General features: G+C 42.5%; 1 long non-coding RNA gene across 1 annotated transcript; it reads right to left on the bottom strand.

The window, feature by feature from the left end:
- Positions 1–357: 357 nt before the first annotated feature.
- LOC135968000 (uncharacterized) lies at positions 358–4917 on the bottom strand. Its single transcript, XR_010582414.1, has 2 exons — positions 4566–4917; positions 358–615 (listed from the first exon to the last, which is right to left on the bottom strand). It is a non-coding gene; the product is annotated as an uncharacterized lncRNA (long non-coding RNA).
- Positions 4918–5635: the final 718 nt, after the last annotated feature.

Raw genomic sequence — 5635 nt, 5'->3', positions numbered from 1 at the left:
CAGTTAATGCTAAACTGGGGAGTCACCCAAAAGCATGGGCATTTTAGGCACCAGGCTGCCTGGGAGACCACGTTTGCTACAGATAATATGAATTTACAATTATAATTTGGACTGAGAGTATGTTTTTCTGTCTTCACTTGGCTGTTGATTTGCTTATGTTTTATGCAACCATGTCTTCTGTCTTAGCTAAAAACTGTCATTAATGCTACAACCTGCTGCCTGATAGACACTCTGTACTGCTAGGCATACAGAAAGCTGATTATTTTTAGTTTCTTCATCATTATGTATGGGTCAGATGTAAAGCAAATTCATACACCAGAGGCTACAAAATACAGTCATTGTGGAAATGAGAGGTCATTCTATTTTTACTCACTTTCACTTTAATTGCAAATTGTTAGTGCAGGAATTTCCACAAAAGGGTTATGCAAGCATGCCCAAATTGCTTGAAATATTTTCCACTTCTCTGACTTCCCATGGGAAAAGCCACTAGGTTGCATTTGTGGCATCTCAGTTGGTTCGAGCAGCCTAATTGGGATTTAGAAGCTTTAAACTGCTTGGGTTTACAGATGGACATCCATGGACATCCAGGAACTCTTGTCTCCGCTCCCTCAGAATCTGGAAATGTGTGAATTACTCATGTAAAATACAGTCTGGATGATGGCAGCTAACATTCAACTTTTATTTATTTGTTCAATATCCCATTTGTACATTTATTTATTAAAATAATTTTTAAAAAATTTGAACTCTTAGCCAGATTTTCATCAGGAAGCAAGGTGTACTGTGCTGTTTTAAAAAAAAAAAAAAAAAAAAAAAGAGGAGCTCTTGTATGTGAGAAATACACTCTTGGGCTCAGGTAACTATCCTGCCTCTTGGGCACAAGCGCCTCATCACCCTGCCCCATCTGTGAGAGCCACCTAATTGCAAACACAGGCCCTTCACAATGCAGTGTACTAATGCAAAACAATTAATTAAGGCCCAGAGGAAGAGAGCTGTTTAAGGAATATACTCGACTCAAGAAGTCAAACTCTTGCTGCGATCTTGCTTTAATTTCCTCTAGTGGTCTTCCTTACACACCCCCCTCCTTGCACCCACACAAATTTCATTTGTCCTAGTTTACCATTTCTGTTATCTAACTTTCAAAGTAATTTAAACTAGACAGGGAAAAAAGCCAGCATAGGCAATTCTTTGTCTCTCAAACTTTAGAGTGCGTCTAAGTCACTGGAGGATCTTGTTGGAGTGCAGACTCGCATTCAGTGGGTCTGTGACAGAGACTGGGAAGCTCCATTTCTATTGAGTTCCCGAGTATTCTGATACTCCTGATTGTGGGCCACAATTTGAAAAGGAAGGGTCTAAACAATAGATACCCTCCCTGATGTGAATTTGGACTTCATTTTTTTTCAGAATCCCTATGTAGATGTCACCATCTTACTTGCCTGGTGACTGATATAATTGGCATTCTACAGATATATCTTGCCTGCTTCACCTCTTCTCAAATCCATTTTTCTTCTTGGCCTTGCTATTCCCTCTGGAATCCTTGAGGAAATATATCAGTGTCTAGGACTTTGATATATCACATAGGAATGTGTTCAAGGCTGAGCACGGTGGCTTATGCCTGTAATCCCAGAACTTAGGGAGGCTGGGGCAGGAGGATCACTTGAGACCAGGGATTGAAGACCAATCTGGGCAACACAGCAAGACCTTGTCTCTACAAAAATATAAAAGTTAGTCAGGTTTGGTGGCACACCTGTAGTTGCAGCTACTGGAGAGACTAAGGCAGGAGGATTACTACAGCCCATAAGTTGAAAGTTGCAGTGAGCTATGATTGCATCACTGCACTGCAGCCTGGGTGAGACCCTTTATTTTAGAGATAGGTCTGGCTCTGTCTCCCAGGCTGGAGTGCAGTTCCCTGATCTCTGCTCATTGCAGCCTTGACCTCCCAGGTTCAAGCAATCTGCCCACCTTGGCCTCCCAAAGTGCTGATATTACAGGCATGAGTCACCCCAACTTGCCAATAATTTTTTTTTTTGAGACGGAGTCTCCCTCTGTTGCCTAGGCTGGAGTTCAGTGGCATGATCTTGGCTCACTGCAACCTCCACCTCCCGGGTTCAAGCAATTCCCATGCCTCAGCCTCCTAAGTAGCTGGGATTACAGGCATGTGCCACCATGCCTGGCAAATTTTTTGTGTTGTAGTGGACAGGGTTTCGCCATGTTGCCCAGGCTGGTCTCAAACTCCTGAGCTCAGGCAATTCACCCACCTCAGCCTCGCAAAGTGCTAGGACTACAGGCGTGAGCCACCACACCCAGCAATTTTTTTTTTAAGGGCCGTGTTTGAAACACAGACCCTTCTGACAATTTTTAAAACGAAATGACACATCTATTCTTTCCATTTTAACTGAACCATTGTGTGGCAGGACAGTGTTTGGAAAAATGCACTGGGCAGGGAGGAACTTATGGATCTGAAGCTGATGTGCCTCAGTTTCCTTCCCAGTAAATGACAAGGCAGAAGTTATTTAAGTGTGGATATGAATCCTCCAGTGATTTATATGCACATTAAAGTTCGAGAGGTAAACAAAGAATTGCTCACTTTGATAAGATAGAATTTGGTTATCTCTAAAACCCCTTCTGGCAGGGTGCGGTGGCTCACGCCTGTAATCCCAACACTTTGGGAGGCCAAGGCAGGAGGATCACTTGGGCCCTGGAGTTCAAGACCTGCCTGGACAACACAGCGAGAGCTTGTCTCAAAAAAATTTTCTAAAAAAAATTGTTAAGCCCCTTCCTACTCTAATCTTTTGAAATTCTGAGTTGGTCATTTATTCATCTGGATGGATTCCTATGGGCTTGAGCCAATATATGTTCCTTTAGGAAGATAGTTCTGTTTATGTTGAACCCTGCTGAACACATCAGGTTCCACTCCCACCACTATGCTCCCAAGAGCAGATTGCTTAGCCCACAAGAATGGTGAGGTGGCATTACATCTTCATCAGTTCAAACCCGTCTGTCTTACAGCTGGACTCTGAATGTCTGGACCTGGGCTGTTTGGGGAATAGAAGGCAGCCAGTAAGTCTTGTGTCTGGTTGCCAAGATTATAGGGCTTGGCTGGACTAGGCAAAACTTTACCTAAAGCACCTGAAATCAGCCCAACCCAAGACAGGAAGTAGAAATTAAATCTAAGAAGTGAAGCCAGAGATGAGAGCTGGAGGACTGAACTATGGTGGAACCACAGTCAAGAAAACAAGATGTGTGGGCCAGATGCAGTGGGTCACACCTGTAATCCCATCACTTTGGGAGGTCAAGGTAGGTGGATCGTTTGAAGCCAGGAGTTCATGACCAGCCTGGCCAATATGGTGAAACCATGTCTCTACTGAAAATATAAAAATTAGCTGGGCATGGTGGTGGGCTCCTGTAATCCCAGCTACTCAGGGGACTGAAGCAAAAGAATCACTTGAACCCAGGAGGCGGAGCCTGAAGTGGGCTGAGATCGCGCCACTGCACTCCAGCCTGGGCGACAGAGCAAGACTGTCTCAAAAAAAAAAAAAAAAAAAAAAAGAAAAGAAAAGAAAAAAAGAAAAAAAAGAAAAAGGAAAAGAAAACAAGATATGAAGAGAGACCATGCTCTTGGGAGCACCTATGCGTATCTGCACAGTTTTGAATAGGATGTCAAGAAGCTCAGGAATTCCCTAAGCCCCACGCAGACCCCTAAAGTTGATGGAAGTCAAGCCTGGAACTTCTGCTAGAGAAGAATGAAGGTTTTCTGCAGCTAAAAGACCTTCCCCTCTTTCCCCTCTCTTACCCCTGCCCCCATCCCTGACACCTAACATTGGGGCACACAGGATCAGTCCATCAATACCCGTTTTGAGATGGAAAACAGAAAACACCCAGGAGGCAGGGCACAGTATGTTTTGTGCCTTTGTCAACAATGGTCTTTGTCATGGGATTATGGAAAACAAGAAAGGATTGGCTGATGTGACCACTCTTGAAGCCTGGAAAAATAGGCAGGTGCTTTAGAAATTGCCAGCTGATGAAAGAGTGCACAGAATTACCTTCCACCCAGCCCCTTTGGCCCCTGGGGGCCTCTAACGATCCTTGAAGGAGATGTTGATAGCAAGGGCTGATTCTGAGTTTGAGAAGTCTTTTTTTCTTTTCTTTTCTTTCTTTTCTTTCTTCCTTCCTTCCCTCCTTCCTTCCTTCCTTCCCTCCTTCCTTCCCTCCTTCCTTCCTTCCTTCCTTCCTTCCTTCCTTTCTTTCTCTCTTTCTTCTTTCTTTCTTGATCCCTTTCTTGTTCTTTCTGCTTCAAAATAGAGTGTAGATCTGATATATAAGCAAAGGTTGGTGGGAGAGAGAGATTAGGTTCTCAAGAATAAAAATAAACATTCACCTGTCAAATGTTGATTCTAGTTTAATTTCCTGACAGCTTTATCCCATAAATAAGGGCTCCCAAGTTTCAATATCCTTTCAATATTTCAATATCCTTTGCAATTTCTAAAAAAGAAATTTCACTGATGTAAGTTGTCGTAGCATGACAGAAGAGAACAGGAAAATCTGGTGATATCTCCCAATCTACTCACCTTTAATACTGTTTTTCTTTCCATTGCTTTCACTGGGCAATCTCCCTTCTTAAAGTGACAGATTCATGGGGATCCATCCAGCATTTGAAACAGGATTCTTAACCTCTTTGTAGGGTGGAAGTCATCTTTGCTGGGCTCCACCTGTTCAGATCATGATTGACTTCTCAATATGTTGAGAGACAGAACATTTGATAAGTAGCATGTTGATGCATTAAAAAATATGATCATTGATTACCAACTATATAGAAAAAATGTGTTGTAGTAGACATCAATTTTGACTTAACATCACCAGAATACATGTAATTATGGGGCAGGAATGGCATGTTCATATTTCATCTGATTAACTTGTGAAAAAAACAACCATTCTGCAGCAGCCTTCACCTTCAGTTAGTTCAAAATGAGAGAGAAACAAGTTGAAGCCAGAATATAGATTATTAGGAAATGTACAGAAGTGAAGACCCTGCAGTTGAGAGGAATATGGATGTTAAATTAATCCAGGCATCATCTGATAACAGTTATACAGAGAGAGTCTGTGCATGCAAAGCAGTGGAGTTCTACAAGCCTATTTCTATAAATTTTGTTCGATAATTACTGCTCTTATTTGTAATCTCTTATACAAATAAGTTATATGATTCACATCATTCTTTTTTTTTTTTTTTGAGACAGAGTCTCCCTCTGTTGCCAGGCTGGAGAGCAGTGACACTATCTCAGCTCACTGCAATCACCGCCTCCCAAGTTCAAGCGATTCTCCTGCCTCAGCCTCGCACATAGCTGGGACTACAGGCGCGCACCACTATGCCTGGCAAATATTTTGTATTTTTTAGTAGAGACGGGGTTTCACTGTGTTGACCAAGATGGTCTCGATCTCCTGACCTCGTGGTCCACCCACCTTGGCCTCCCAAAGTGCTAGGATTACAGGCATGAGCCACTGCTCCCGGCCAATTCACACCATTCTTAAGCAAATAAATTTAATTTTGTACAAAAAAAGAAGGGATGGTTTGCTTTAAGATATGACTTATCTCAGTTACCTGTGGATGAGGAAGAAATCACAAAGGTCCAAAATCTCAAAC

Source organism: Macaca fascicularis, chromosome 17, assembly GCF_037993035.2.
Source record: "Macaca fascicularis isolate 582-1 chromosome 17, T2T-MFA8v1.1".
NCBI classification, from domain to species: Eukaryota; Metazoa; Chordata; class Mammalia; order Primates; family Cercopithecidae; genus Macaca; species Macaca fascicularis.
Note: the sequence above shows the minus strand (reverse complement) of the source record. Positions and strands in the feature narration are given on the sequence as shown.